We start from the raw sequence: 16331 nt of genomic DNA on the forward strand, positions 1-16331 counted from the left end.
GAAGTCTCTACTTCCTTTATTAACATTTAATAATGTCAGAAACACAAAATATTGAGGTATAAATTCATAACAACTCAGGAGCTACAAGCCAATGCAGGTTCCTGTCATCACCAGGGTAGAGGAAGATCCCACCTGTATGACATGAACAGCTAGAGGACAACTCTTTAAGTTGCTAGCAGTTAACAGCAGATGCAAGATACTGATTATAAAGAATTAAGTCTCTGCTACAGGAATTGTTTGCTTTTCAAACATTGGTTTGACCGTATTTAAGGCCCAAGTGGACAAAACCCTCAGAAATCTGATCTGACCTCAGAGCCGCCTCTGCTTTGAGCAGGAGGTTGGAACAGATGAGTTCCCAAGGTCCCTTCCAAACCGAATGACTCAATTATCTCTTTTTTTATTGTTTTCATAATCTTGTGCTTTTATCTGTCATTGCCAATGAGAAGTTTTCATATAGCTTCTCATCCTGAGCTTCAAAAGAAGCTGGAATGTGCAACCATTTTGCAATATTAAACTCTGTTTAATTGATTAGTGGAATTAGTGGAAATGAGGTAATACAGGAATGACTTTTGAAAGGAACCACAAAAGTGATCCCTGTATTCTACAGACAAGGTGATCCATATGAAGGAGGCAATGAACTCCAAAAGTTTCTTTCTGATCTGTTAGCACCCTTCTTGTTACTAAATCAGCAAGAGCACTCCACCCCTTCCACAGTTTAGAGACCACTCAGAACCAAATAAAAATGCTAAAGTAAGATGTATTTTTTCCTTGACAACACGACATACTTATCCACCCTGTTCAGTCATAAACACTGAACTTGCCCAGCAGATTCTTTGCAGAAAGCAGTAAAGTAATTTTCAGTCTAAAAAAAAAATCCAATTTAGAAGAGTTAGGGTGGCTTTGCATATTCATCATCTCTCCAATTTCCATGTCAGGTTTGCTTAGTTTGAGCTGGAAAGGAAGTCAGATCTTTCAATTCAGCTCAGACAAACTGGGTTCTGTCAGTCTCACACACTGTTGACTACAGTAAAGCTCTCCAAGTCAAATGAAGGTCTTACAGCTGCTCAATCCCATTAATCTTCATTTGCACTCAGGTGTGCCCTTGCTAAAGCTTAATTAGCAAATATTCTGCAGATGGAGAAATACTCTTGCTCCTTTCTCTGTTTTGTATTAAATTCACACTGAGTAAGAGTTAAGCTATAAGATCATTTGCAGCCTGAGATTCATGCTATAGTGCTGTTCTTGGGCCAGAATGGTTGGGACTACAAGCAAGAAAACGTCACGTACATCTGCCAAAGACAAAAACTTTTGTTTCTTTTAGGAAGTAAGAGAATTGTCCAATGACTTGAGGGTCACTTGCGACAATAAAACTACTGGCATTTGATAACAAATATAGGATTTTTATTTTTTCTGATTCATTGAAAAATACTTATAGAACACAGAAAACGAATACCATTAACAATGCTCTATCAGGTTCCTGAGCCTTTGAAAGTGTCTTTCCCAGGCTGCATTCTCCTGCAAATTGTATAACCACTTGCCATATCCAAATACAAGGGACCAGTGAAGTACACTCCATCCTCATTTTAAAACATTAACTATAGGGGAAAGGAATGGAGAATTCAGCCTCTTTAATCTCCACAAGAGTTGCTGAAGAAGGAAGAGGATTTTGCTGCTGTTCTGCACAGAACCAACCAGCCTGCAGACAGGTGTAACATTATATCGTATCGCTGGTACAGCAAATACTCATCTGGGGTGTTTTAAAGCTACCTCCAATTTACCCATTGCCCTTAATAGAAAGAAAATTAAACTTCAGAAGTATAATGACTATCAATAACAATTTTTGTCTGTTCTACCCTCCCTCATACACTCTTATTTTCAAGCATATTTTGAATATGTACAGTTTACTATGGAAGGAAAAACGTGGATTTGGTATGGTTATCTAATGGGGAATTATCACATTTGGTATTATAAACCAGCTCAGACATCACAAGGCTATATGCAGTTTACTGCTTTTGTTGTTTATGCAGCCCTAGATGATTGTCAGATAAACTAAACTAACTGCAGCTCTCTCTAGAGTACAGCTAAGATAAAATGTCTGGATGGTAAAAAAAAAAATCAACAAAACCCTATGATCAGAGAAGAGTGTTTTACAGAGTCACTGAGCCACAACATGAAAACACGACACTCTCATCTAATCCACTCTCATAAATGAAACCTTCCCCAAACCTAATTCTTTTCCGCAAAGACTCCATGCAGAGGTCTTTGAACTCGGATCTTACTGCAATCTAAGTCCTGCAAACATTCAGACATACGCTGAACCTTAAACATGCAAACAATTGCTTGCAAGCTTTAATCAGCATCTTGGTTCAAGGAAATCAATATTTTTGTATCAGATGATTGCTTTGAAGCATGAGTCACTGGAAAAGAGGTAGTTTTTGATCTTTATACGGTCCATCTTATTTTTGCATGAGCTCTACATCTTACAAAATATATTTATCCAATGGTTATCTTTCCAGCCACCTTTCACGCTTAGAGTTCTCTAAACAGAAATGACTGCTTGCTCTTCCCCTCCCTTTTAAACTCCTTCCCCTAAAACCAGAAGTACATCAGCACAAAGTCTTACTTTTAATCATAGGAGGTTATAAACTACAACATATGCACAAAACACTCTTGTAGTATGGTTTTTTATTTAAAACATTTACTCTAGTGACAATAAAAAGTCAAACTAAATCAAATCTTTGACTTCAGAAAAGACATATTTCAGTTTAAGAGAAAATTTTATTGGTCATTCTAAATAGTGATTGATCATTTATCTAGAAAAGAAGGGTGTAAAACAGATGATATGCAGAAGGCACTTAAATATTCCTCAGTGTTTTTCTAGTATTGGATATTAACTTCTTAGGAATTTCAAACACATGTGGCATACATGGTGGAAAAAACAAGGGAAACCATTCTCTGGCAGATTAGTACTAAAAGGTAACAATTTACAGCAATACCATTTACTCTCTTTTTTTTTAGTGTCAAAACGCCAACATACACACAAAAGATAAAAAAGCATCTTCATAAACTTGCCGATGTGCAAAGGAATAAGATGAATGGGATTATGGAGGTTTTTCTCCCCCAAAGAAACAGTGACAAGTATATTCTAGAAACACTTGCTGAAAGACAGAAACATTCACATCTAAGTGAAAGACACCAGCACAAAAAACCCCACCTTCTGCAGAACTACATTAAATTCAATTAAAGCTCAGAGCCACAGTTCCCATCATTTCAGTAAAACAGAAAACTATTTCCTGGTCTTTTCAGTCCAGCTATCAACCCCCTGCTGCCAACACAGCACTTACAGAAGCCTGGGTCTGTCTCTGTGCAGCTCCTCTCCCTTCCCCTCATCTGCTTTGTTACTCTCAAAGACCTGCTGGCAAAACAGAGGATTCTGTGTCCTTACAGGAGACAAGAGAACGGGCAATGCATGACTCCAGTAGTCCTTACCTTCCCCCTACTCAGAGATTGCACATCCAGCTTCCCTGTCCAAGTTACTTGGAGGGTATTTAAAATAGATGCTCAGAAATCTGAGAAGAACAAAAGCCAAGAGAGTTCAGATTTCCTTCAGAAACTGGGCTCCTTGATCCGCCTGATGCTGTTGACACTAAGGTGAGCATATGATAAGGGGAAGGAGGAGGGATTGTTAGAGAGCATCAAAGGCAGGAGCCTGGGAAATGGGGTTTCCTCTGCCTAGACGTAACGCCCCTTCCTGCCTCCCCCCTTGGCTGGAGAGGAAATAAAATGGAGCCTGGGAGGGAGGGAGGGAGAGAGATAATCCTGCAGCTTCATCTGATTAGAGAAACTGGGCCTGTGCAGAGCCGGCAATGCTGCCAGGGAAGCACAGGGAGGGGAGGCAAAGAGGGGCAGGAAGAGGAGGAGCAGAGGGGGAAGAATAGAAATAAGGGGAAAAGGAAAATTATAAATGGTATACAGGGCGCATCGGCCCTGGATATGCTCAATTTCTACCCTCATGTAAATGTGAAATCACCAGTAGGAAACACCCATTGCTTCTGGTAATCCGAAGCGATCAAAAAAACCCCACAACAAAACAAACCCAAATCCCAGAATGCACCAGCTGTATAGGCGGAGACTGGGAACAAGGATGCCCAATGGATTGAAAAGAGTGAGCTGAGTAGAGAGAAATGGAAAAAGCAGTATGCTACAGATAATTACCAAGTTTGCCATGGACACGTGTCATGGTTTTGCCCCAGCCAGCAACTGAGCTCCACACAGCTGCTTGCTCACTCCCCCCCCGCGGTGGGATGGGGGAGAGAATCTGAAGAGTAAAAGTGAGAAAACTCGTGGGTTGAGATAAATGGGCTGCAAAACCAGTCATTTTCTATGTGCTTCCAGACTTTGTTCCTAAGACACCCCCCCACACACACATTCACTGAGTAATTACTCTCTCAGGCTACAGGTCAGGAAGCATTTCAATGGTTAACAGCCATGCACGGGTCAGCAGCAGCTTTCCGGCTGCTTTATTTTACTTACTTTACTACAACGAAGCAGAGTAAGCATTTGAAGTCAGCCGTTTGAGCTGACCTTGTGCATCCTTCCTGCAAGGCTGGAAACAGAAGTTCCTTGAACCCATCCCTTCCAGAGCATTCTTATCAGTATTCCTTGTGGCCCAGGATCATGCCCAGGTGACTCTCCCCAGAGCATTACAGGACTACAATGGTGCTGCAGGGAGAGGACAACTCTACAGCATTTTACTTCCTTCCTTATTCCAGCAAAAGACCTTTGGCTGATGCGATGAGACGCATCCTTGGCATTCGTACCTCTTCCAACATTGTTCCACCAGTGCCAGTAGCCAGCTGTGGAACAGCTCGGTGTATGATTTCCAAATGCATCTTCCAAACTTGTCTCAAGTTGCCCAAATGATGTCCCAAGAACATACAAAGGATACAATGTGAGGATAATACTGCATTTATCTTTTTCTTTAAAGCCTCTACAGGAGGAAGTTGCATACCTCTCTTGTCCTGGATTTGGTAGGTGAAGCAAGGTTGACTATTTTCATTAAAAAGCATCAAAATGCACTTACTGAAAGATACTGGTGACCAACTTTTCCCTCAACAGGTTACACATCTGGGCATCCATAATGATGTGATTCGCATACAGCTTTTTCATTTTACATTTAATGAGAAAAGGTGTAAAGATGTCTCAAATTCAAATTTGGAGAATTTATTCTGTATCTTTCTTTAACAAAATTGACAGTTAAAGGAAACCGTGAAGTCAATAGCCTACCAATACATTAGGCTAAATCCAGACAATGTTGACGAATTTGTTTTGGGAAGAAGGGAAACATTGTTTTTCAACAGGGTACTTGCAGAACAGTTCTGCCAGGGTTGCTCAGCCTGACTAGCATTCGTATTTCCCCAATGTCACAGTTTAGCCACGACACTTCAAGTTTAGCCAAGAACTCCACCCAGGGTTTAAACATGTGAGAATGTGTTTAATTTCATGAAATTAAAAGTCCTATGCACAGCCATGGAAAAGAGATTTCAAAATTACTGTTTACTGATTTGGGTGCTTGAAAATCAGAAGAAAGCAAGCCACCAGCCCCATGACTTTGAGTCACATCATGCGAGGGAAGGCAGTTAGCTCCGCTTGCCTGCTGAAGAAGGGCAGCACCGGGCAGAGCTGTCAGGCCCGCAGGCCAGGTTTTGTCACCCCAGTCTCCATCCAGGCAATCAGGGCTTCCACATTCAAGACAGAAACAGCCCAGTCCTGGTCCAGAAGCCCTCTGTCTAACCTAAAATTCACTAACCATGCTTTGGCCAGCTACCCCTTTTCAGAAGGGGGTATGGGGTGGGAAAACTATTCTGATCTCTTGGTTCCTCCTTGAGACCTAAAAACTTGTACTGAAGACCTCCACTCCTTCCCATTTATAACTCTACAGCCTTTGCTTGCACTGCCTGGACTGCTGTCATTTGTAGCAACTTTTTCATGCCAGATGGGGCAATTTGGACCTGCCCAGACTGTGGTCGCTGAACTCCTCCATCAGCCATGAACCTCCCGAGCTCTGCTGCTGGCAGAGCGGCTCTCTGAGGAGGCAGGTTCAAGTGCCCCTGATGGGAGAGCGCCCCACTGGAAGTGCCTTTCTAAGCTGACTCACAAAATGCTGCTTCAATTTGTTCATATATCTCTGTCTGGGGGGGTCTGTATGCAAACCCTGGAAGGCTGATATTTGTTGTCTGTTGATTCAAAGCCACTTAAGCCAGTGAAACTGCACCTGCAACCAGGCTGATTTTAGCTTAATGCATTTCTGGAGTATGGTCTAGTCTACAACAATAATGTAGCCCTCCAGGAACAATATGCTGTCTTGTGGGTAATACTGCTCATTTGTCTGAATGTCATCTGCCACAGTCAATTTAGATCAGGTCTTGGATATCTCCATTGTAAACTATTTTTGAGTGTTTCTGAAGAGTAGCAGCATGTTAGTGCAGTCTGAGAGCTCCTTCAAGATAATAACTAATGCACCATAGCCAAACTTAACTTTTACTGTGCCTATAACCAGCCAGGTCTCCACTCCAGATACTGCCAATCCCTTACTGAAATTGGCATTCTGTATGCAGTGCCAGGCTTTCAGGTTTTGTTTATACTCGGATACCCAAAATAATTCCAGTCAGTTCAATATAGGAGGTAGCATAGCAAGTGTTTTCACATACACTTGAGGCAAGTGAAATGCATCTGAGACTGTCTGAAAACATAAAACTGACCATCACCTTCTATTTGATGTAAGAAGCACAATTACTTCTAACAGACACTTTTACAAAGAAAGCAATTGTGTCAGATAAGCAATATTACAAAAACTTCAAATTAAAATTTTAGATAAACATGCAACAGCTGTAATTCAGAGATAATTTACAGATAGAATCCATCTATCACATGTTAATGTTCTACTTAAGAAAGCAATGCCATTTATACATAAATTCTTAACTTATTAAAAATATCTGCAACTCTAAACCATCTTATCATGTACAGGAGTTATTTAAGAAAATGAGCTCTTCTCAAATTCTCAGACTTCCCAGTACTAAGACCTAGACCCAGAAAGTAGCGTTTGGGTATCTATGTCCAAATAACCCTCCGAATCATGACCTCCCACTGTTGTCATTTCCACAAAGTGTAAACCAGCCTGTGTTATTTCTGCATTCCTTCCCCTTCTCCTACCACTTCTGGCACTCATCAGACTCCACAGTGAAAACCTTACACTGCAGGGTTAAATGAGCACTATTGCTATGGCCAAGTGTGAATACCTGGCGGGGGGGTGTGTGTGTTTGTAAAACCACACCAGCTTGGACTGGCCTTGACTGCTGTAGAACAACCTGCTTGCGCTAGTGTGCATGAACATTTTTAGCCTGCGTAAGACAGTGCTTGGCATTAACAACTTGAGAATCCACTGAGAATTATGGGAAAAAGTGAGAATGAACATGGCAATCTTTTCTAGTGATTAGTCAAAACGCAGACAGGAGACTGGGGTCCAGTCTCGATTCTAAGGGTGGTTTATTCATTTAATCCAATGAGCATTCTGTGTTACAAAACCTGAGACCGAACCCTTCCCCTAGAGATCAATATTGCCTGAGTTACACTACGATGCATATGAAAGCCACTGCTAAAAAGCAGTAACAGCCTTACTCTTTAAGGACTTTTCAATAGAAAATTACATTTTTATACATCTAATTAAGGATATGCCAGGTTAGGGAGGGTCTGTATATCTATTTTTAGAAAAGAAAAGCTGTCAGACACATGCGAGCAGCATGATTACTTCTGCTTCTTCTGCCTGGGAGAAGATAACTGCTGGTCAGACAGCTCAATTGTAGCAAGTATGGTCTATGAATAAGCCTCTATTCTGCAATTTTATTTTTCTGTGAAAAGGAAGATGATTTGCGTGGGTTTATCTCATCTGTTGATTTTATAAACTCATTACAAAATCTGCCAGGTCCTCTACATTCATCTTTCTTGGGAATAATGCTGTAACACTACTGGCATGACTTTTTCATGGAGCAACATAGATGTAGTACTCTTCTTTGTGGGGTTAATCTTTTTGAAAGCTGTCAGGGTTTTTAGTACCGTGAAAAGCGGTGGTTTTGAGCTGTGTCATCTCCTTTCTTTTTCATCTTGGATTTAAGAGCAGCTTTCTCAGCAAAGCAGATCAGTTCTTTTGCCTTTATTTTGCCTTGGCAGTTTGCAAGTCAACATGCTGATACAAGCAATCTCATATATTTCAAAGACAGCAAATCTCTACACAGCACTGTTTTTTTGTTTGGTTATCAAATGAATAGGACAACAGCTGATTATGGCGAATGCAAACAAGAACCCTCTTTCAAGCATGTTTTGTTATAAACTAAAGATTTCATGAGGTCAAACCTTAAATCTCATCTTAAGCCATCACATGGGCACTCTGCTCTCACTTCTCCTTTTCCCAGATCTCATTTCCTCCCATGCACAACCAACAGAATGTCTCCCCTGTTCTCTACAGTTGCTTAACATCCAGTACCAAAAAGCAATAAATAATCGCACAAAAAATAACCCTTCAAGCCAGTTTTGGGGTAGCTTTAAGCTGCCTTTCATGCAATAAGGGCTTTGGCCTTTTTGAGAATTTAATCACATGTTTAGCTTTGCTCTGCATTTCATTGCTGGGCTTCCATCTGTTCCGCTACTCTCAACTGGAAAGGAGGCAAACCAGCACCACATAAGCCAGCAGGGCTCCCAAGGCCTGCTCCCGGAAAAAAAACCACAGTACAAAACATTACCATTTGAGAAGTCACCGATAATTCTGTCCTTCATGACTTGTCCACCAAGACACTCTTGCAAATTTGGATTTGCACTCTTTTCAAAAACACATTCATATATATACTAAACCTCTTTAGTTTACTTTTGCAAATGGTGTGATTCAAAAAAATTATTTGGTCTTTGGACAACAAATAAAAACAAAAGTATCGGAATCTTTTCTAGATCTTAGCTGGTACCCAGGGCTGAGTGCTGTGAACAAAGCCTGCTGTAGAGACAGTTAGCTCTACTTAATGGAAGCCAAGCATCTAAATAAAGACTTGAACTTTGACGCCTCAGTTGCCAGATGTAAAATGAGGAAATGGTATCGGGGAGAAGCTGAGGAAAGCACCAAGGAAAACACTGTACAAGAGGAAAGTACTGCAGCCTAGAAGCATGATTTCTGACCCTGATGCACTTTGAAAAAACAGCTCTGCAGCTCCAAGAAAGGCTTTGTTTTCCCATATGACCTGGAATATTCCCAAGCAATTTAGACCACAGTCATCATAATGTAGCTGTATGTTGGCCCCATGGCCTGTGGATTGACTCCAGCCCACCCAACACTCCTAATCCAGCCTCCCTTTCCCTAGACAATATGCTTGGGCAGCATACCCATCCCCATTTCTGCCCCATGCAGCAGGAGCCTTCCTATACTGGTCTCCCAGATTTCTCTTAGATGAGCTGAGAGGCTCATCCAGGATATGCCAGGAGAGAGTATGATGGAAGGAAGAGAGACGGAGGACAGAGGCTTCAGGAAAGTTGGGGGAATTTGAAGAGGATTTGGATCTAGTCACTGTGGCTGCCTATATCAGACTGCCCTCACGAGGCATGACCCTTGGTTAAATGAAACAGAGACAAAATTATTATGCAACCAATATACCAGGGTGACATTCCAAATTAGACACAAGCTAAGAGCAACAGTGCTGTATATTAAATAAGGCTTGTACAAATGAGACCTATGAAGTAGTACACACAGATTTCAGAGCAGCCCCACAGCAAGGGAATAATGCTATTTCAAGTGTATCCAGCGCCAGCCCAGCAAGATGGACTGTAAGCCCCAGGCTAGCTCTGCCTGCAATAATCTGCAGGGTTGACTCTGTGACAGATTGAAATGCAGTAACAGTGTTTATGCAACTAAATCTTGTTCTAATCTATTAGTTTATGTAACCTCTGCTCATGGACATACTGACTTAAAGGTCTCAGGAATCTAAAGAAAACCTCCTTTTTTAACTCTGTCTTATCCTCCAACCCTTGGTTGCCAAATAAGCAAATAAATTGTCAGAGATCTCATTCATTCTCTTTGAGGAAAAATTACGTGGGTAGGGGGAAGAAAAGGTATCAACTAAAGTCCTAAAACCCAGTGTAATTCTCTATACATACAACCAAAGTTATATAACAAGCTGGCTAATGGTAGGCAGGAGTCCTTCGGGTTAGCATTTCCAACCACAGAATGTACCATTTGAGCCCCAGGCTGGGAAAGGGACAGAAATTGTTTACTTAGCTCCTAGGGAAAAAATACTGCTTTCTAACATTCAGGCATTACCTTTCCAAGTAAAGCAAGGCAACAATACCTGTGGGAATGACACTAATTCTTCTTAGCTTGAAAGATTTACTTTCTTCCTTCTCGTATTTCTTGCATTTCCTAGAACATTTTCACATATATTTTAAGTAAGGAGCCAACAGGAACAGCGTGCAGCATTCTTGCCACAGCAGTCGTAATTCTAGTGATTACTACATGAAGCGTGCCCACATCAGCTTATTTTGGCCCTTCCTGTCTAGGCTCTAACCTAGATTTGTGAAAGCATTTGAGTTAAGATGAACCTTTTTTGGTGTTTTGGGGTTGTGGGTTTGGTTTTTTTGTTTGTTTGGTTTTTACTGCCAATTGAATAGGTCACATAGCTGCTGCAATGTTGCCCATGTGACATTTGTTATCTACACTATACTTTATTTAATTTCTAACCCTTTGTATTGAGAATTCATGCACAGCCAAAACCGATTGATATTACTTGGAATTAAATGTATTTGGAGCCAAATCCCATTGTATTAGCTGTATTTAGAAGAAGTCATGTATTTTTGACACCTATCAGTACTAGACAAATATTCTGTAAACGGATCAGGTATTCCTTATTATTTGTTGCAAAAGCAGTATAAGAACAGTCATGGTGCCTTATTCCACATAGTCCCTTGACATATTAGGATGGTCTCCCTAGGGGATTCTGTCATGATATTGAGCCGTTTATTCTGGCAGAGCCAGGAGCTGGGTCTAGACAAGGTCAGTCACATTTTGGCTCTGCCCTGTGCGGCGGTTTGCGAAGGAAAGCCAGCAGAGAGCCCAAGGATGGCACCCGCCCGGCAGTCTCCCAGCTGCTTTGCCAAGAAAAAGGAATCACTTCTGCAGATGAAATAAGGACTTAATTATACAAAAAGTTTATTCTTTTTTCCCTACACTTGGGATTTTTTAAATGTTTTTCTTACATCCTTGACCCTCAGGATGTCACTGCATTCTTTCCCAGGCTTTTGGGTGGTGGTTTTTTGTTGTTTTGGTTTTTTTTTTAAACACACAAATATGTATAGAACAGCACCTGTAAATTTGTTGCTGCTATACATGGAGCAGTTTTAGGTGCATGTGCCTGCAGAAACAACTGTAAGTTAAAGCAAACAGCTCTTCAGCGTTCAGTATCTCATTCCAATTATATACGTTCCCAAAAACAAACATCAAATTTTGCTCTCAGTTAAAAGTTTGCATCCCATAAGGCTGTACCAATTAGAGCTACATTACATATGGTATAACTGCTATGCCATTTATATGATTTTGGGCTTTCCTACACTTCACCCAAATTTTAAGATGCATTCCTGTCTACAGATTCATCTGCCTGCTGAGCAATCCCTCCCCGTTTGTCTTAGGGTACTCATACCTTATTTACATTCTGTCTGGTCTAAATCCATTATCTGTTCCAGAGGCAGAGAGAGTTAAGAAATATTGCCTAAAATGAAAACTAGTCTTGCTTTAGAGCACCATTTGTTGTTCATCGCTACAGCTGTGTGAACACTTTATTTTGCTTGTGTACGTAAGTAATTTTGCAAAGCCTTGTCAAAGTTATGAAGTTTAGATTACTATTACCAAGGCTAGGTGGTGTACAAAACCAGAACAAAAAGCCAGATATTGCCCCAAAAAAGCTTTAAAGCCATGCAAGCCAGAGCTCCGCAAGTAATTTTCTCTGCAAAAATCTCTACAGGCCTCATACACGTTATCTGTGAACTTGGAGCTTATTAATAAATGTAATTTTAAAGGAATGTTTTGTGCTTTTTTTTTTTCTTAAAACAGCACCAGCTGCTAACTTTCTTAATGCAGTTTACACTAGCAAAAACCCCACAACCATGAGAACATGTACCAGTAAAAGCAGATTTGGTATGTCTGAAATTCCTATTGTAAAACACAGGAAAGAAAAGTCAATTGAAAGGAATAAAAGTTCACATTTTCTGCATTCTGTTTCATACAACAAGAACAAAATCCACCTTTAAGAGAACTTTTTGGTTTGCTCTACTGATTCACACCAAAGTCCAACTTTGGACAGGAGGTGGTGCTATAGCTTGCATAAATTTTATTATTAGACAGCACCAACAGTTAAAGCATACTAGAAGCAAAAGGAAAAGGTGAAAAAAAAAAAAAGAGAAACATTCTGACTTCTGTAGAAGTGCTCATATATATGTGGACTTTACTATGTATACTTTCATATCAGTAGGTACAATATAACACTGCTGAAAAGATTTGTAAGAAGGCCCTAAAAAGAAAGCAAATGCATTGTGTGTTCATGTCTGTCAGGGACTTCAAATACCTCACAAAAGATGAGTATCAAAGTATGGAAATAATCTGTCTTGCACAGCATGCTCTGTGCAAGCTGTAGCAGTTTTTCAGGTGCCCAAGGCTCCATTGACCAGTCCTGTGCTAGAAAGAATCTGATGGGACAGATATGCTCAGGTGAAGGTTTGCACAGGTCCAGAAAGCATCCTGCCTGCCTCTCCCTGAAGAGTATCAAGGTTAGCTGCAGTGTCAGGGGTTTTACTGGGCTAAGATGAAACACCAAAGCAGGAATCCAAACCCCTTAACTAGGTTCATGCTATCTTCACACATCCCCCTTTCTTCTTTTGCTGTCTATCTCCCTAGGCGCTTCTAGAGGCACCAAACACAGCAGCTTTTGAAGATTTTTCCCTGTTGTTCATGTTGGCCCTGTCTCTATTCCCATTTCATACCTGTAATTTTACTGGGAGAGCTGTTCTGGATAGTAGGCTGAGACACTCAGAGTGCTTAAAGGCAACTACTGTCAACAGCAAAGTTGAGAGAAAACAATTCTGGCAGACTCCTTCCCTTCTGGACGCACTTACTCTCCCATTCCCATCTTTTCTTTTGAAAGGAAACTAACAAATGGCTCCCAGAATGAATCCAAAGTATATTTTATGACAGATTAGATCTTTCTTTCACATTTTCCTTTCTGAAACAGTCAATTATCCGTAGCCTGCTAAAGCTAAGAACTAGATGTTAGTCCAAGGCCAATAGTAGATTGTGGGAGAAATTTTTATCTCAGTTACACAAGTGTGAATCTGGAGGAACTCCAGTTATTAAACAATCTATAAAATAAGGATAACAATAACTATTATTTTAAAAAGCTTTTATAATGATTAACTACCAGTAATTAATTCTGGCACAGAAATCAGGAGCCTGGGAATGAAAGGTACTATAGAAATTCTAAGTACTCATTATTTCTGCCATTCATAATTATACTTCGTGATGTAATCTGTTTGTTGTACCTAGGGTGCCCATCAATGCTCCCTGCAGACCCTAATCTATTACGTCCCTGACTGATTCACCAGCCTCAATAAAATTAGTCACAGTTTAATTGGGGGGGGAGTCCACTTTTTCTAGATGCCATTCCAGCTGAAGGTACAACCAATGTGAAAGTCAAAATTGACAAAGAAAGTGAATTCACAAAGGAAGTGGGTGCGAAGGCAGAAGAACTTGAATACATTTCACTTAAAAAGCCTGGATTTAAAGATCATTCTAGGTCTGCTAAATAGGATTAAAAAAAATAATTAAAAATCCTTTCATTGAAAGGGATCTGTTATAACCTTAAGATCATTAATAAATTACAGTAGTGATTAGACATTAGAGGGAAACTGTCAACTGAATTACGCCAGAATTACTTATAATTAGAATGATCTACCAATGCTTGCGATTCTACAGCTATTTCTTCTTTAAGTATTTCTCTATCACGAGGTGTTCCTACAATTGATATTAAGGAATTACATGCAGTCAACTTGATTGTAAACAGAACGTATAAAAGGTGCTGAGCAAATATTTCACAAAGATATCCAATTTAAAAAATACATACATTTCAATTTTACCCACTCTAGCAGAATTTATAAGAATATCAGATGATAAATGATGCAGATGTATTACTTAAGTTGATGTCTCATAAGCAAAGTAACGACACTGTTTTTAAATTAACACGTTTTAGAAAACTGGTTTGTGACAGAATATTCTTTAGCTTGAGTGTTCTGACTTTTTAAATCAATTCCTTAGGAGACTATAATCCATTTCCAACTCGTCTTTCTATTTTTCAGAGGGTTTAAGAGCAACATTACAGCACATTTTCAGGCTTACCTTTTCTACACATCTCCTTCCAGTGACCACATCTGCCTTTCCAGCACCAGTTTCAGCTTTGCCAAAGAAAGAAGAAAGCCTCCACCTGAGCAACCATAAAAATAATATCATTTCAGCATTCAAAACAAGACTAACTAACTACCACAGAAGCAAGGAAATTGCCTATAAGCAAAGTGGTGTCAGACATACACAGTAAAAACTACAGTGTTTAGGATCTCCCCAGATGAGCTACACAATTTCATGAGAACGTGTATTTTCAAAAAAACACAATAGGTATGTGCCACCAGATTTAGAAAAACAGACCGCAAAGGCAAACATACTTAAGAAATATGTATTACTATTTGGGAGCCTGACTCCTTACTTTTGTTGCTAATACTACAAAAATCCTTAAATTGAGGAGAATACAGCATCCTTTACCCTGTATTCTAAACTAGGATATCTTGGTGCTTATTCTGAAGTATAGTAAATACAATTCTGTAGTTACAAATGGAATTTTTATGTGGGCTTTTAAAGGCCAAGGTTTTACTGCAAGAAGTGAGACCTGGATACGCACACTATACTTTACATTACAAAAAATGCATCAGAAACTTAGAGTATTTATAGTACAGTATTTAGGTCCACAAAACATTAAACTTGCAGCTTGCTCTCAGCTGTTCCAGAGAAAAATTTTCTCTGAGAGCACAAAATTATTTTTCAAATCCAACAGGTCAGAAACACAAGTGAGTAAATATTGACAGCATCAACTGAGAAGCAGAGTGAATCAATCCTGGTCAAAGCTGGAATGTGCAGAATACATATTTGTTAAAGTAATATTATATACCTGAAATGAAAAAACTTGTTAAAATGCCCAAACTTAGGACATTTCCAGAATTCTCTCTGATACAATAGTGAAGTTACAGTACGTGAATGTGTAATGTGAAGCGGATCAGCGTTGTCTTGTATTTGAACTTAGAGCTGAGCTTTTAAAACAATAAAGGAAATCATACCAGCTTCTGGCTGGAAGCAATCAGGACCATAATCAGACACACAGGGGACACAGAGAAACATCCTTCATCTGTTGCTCCTGAGCTCTCCTCTACCACATGCTGGAAGCACACACATTCAGACATGTGGCAAACAGTATTTATATGTTTGGTTTCTATTAACCAATTTTAGTTCCTTCAAGTGTGGTAATGTACAGGATGAAAAAGGGAACCTGTAAAGAATTAGGGCTAGGAAGGAGGGTATAATTGTGTTTCTCATGTCCTGTATTTATTTGATCTAAATACTTTCTTATGGAGGACTCTAATAGAAAAAGCTAACCATACTACATCCACAGCAGGACATTTTAAATGCAATTAAAAGAATTCTAAGATTGCACAGAAACAGATGACATTTCATTAGAATCCTACTGGTTTAACTCCTATGCATTTCTTTGGCTTTTAGATTAAATAGTACTATGCAAATGCATGCAATAGTTGCAAATAGAACAAATATATATAATACAAACCATTGTTAAATTATAGGTATGGATTCTTGTCATATCAGCTGAGAAAGAAGGAAGCATTAGCAGGCAAGAAGATGTGAAAGTGAATAATTTTGTTTCTGAACTATGCACGAGTAATTTTGTTAGTTAAGATCCATTTGGCTACACACACAAGAGATTAAAGATCATTACATTTATAAATACAAACAGGAAAAGCTGTAATTGCCGTTTTCTAAGTAGACTTTCTATGGTTCTGCTTATGCATTTTGTTAAAATTCTGAAATCCTAATTCCTTGCCCCCCCCCAAAAATTTCAGAATTAAGCTACTAATATTCTTTTTCTGAGCATAATAGTAGTTTTTAAAGTTATCTCACATAGCCAATATCACACAGGGGT

At 39.6% G+C, this 16331-nt stretch overlaps 1 protein-coding gene across 4 annotated transcripts in view; it reads right to left on the reverse strand.

The window, feature by feature from the left end:
• Positions 1–16331, reverse strand: part of GPRIN2 (G protein regulated inducer of neurite outgrowth 2) — a 34186-nt gene that overhangs the window by 13995 nt on the left and 3860 nt on the right. For 2 of the 4 annotated variants that reach the window (XM_054831228.1, XM_054831229.1), the window contains exon 2: positions 14471–14555. The gene's annotated coding sequence lies outside the window, so the exon portion shown is untranslated. Of the gene's footprint in view, positions 1–3489; positions 3660–14470; positions 14556–15959; positions 16304–16331 lie in introns of those variants that run through there. The other 2 variants (XM_054831230.1, XM_054831231.1) reach the window with 2 other exon arrangements.

Source organism: Grus americana, chromosome 7, assembly GCF_028858705.1.
Source record: "Grus americana isolate bGruAme1 chromosome 7, bGruAme1.mat, whole genome shotgun sequence".
NCBI classification, from domain to species: domain Eukaryota; kingdom Metazoa; phylum Chordata; class Aves; order Gruiformes; family Gruidae; genus Grus; species Grus americana.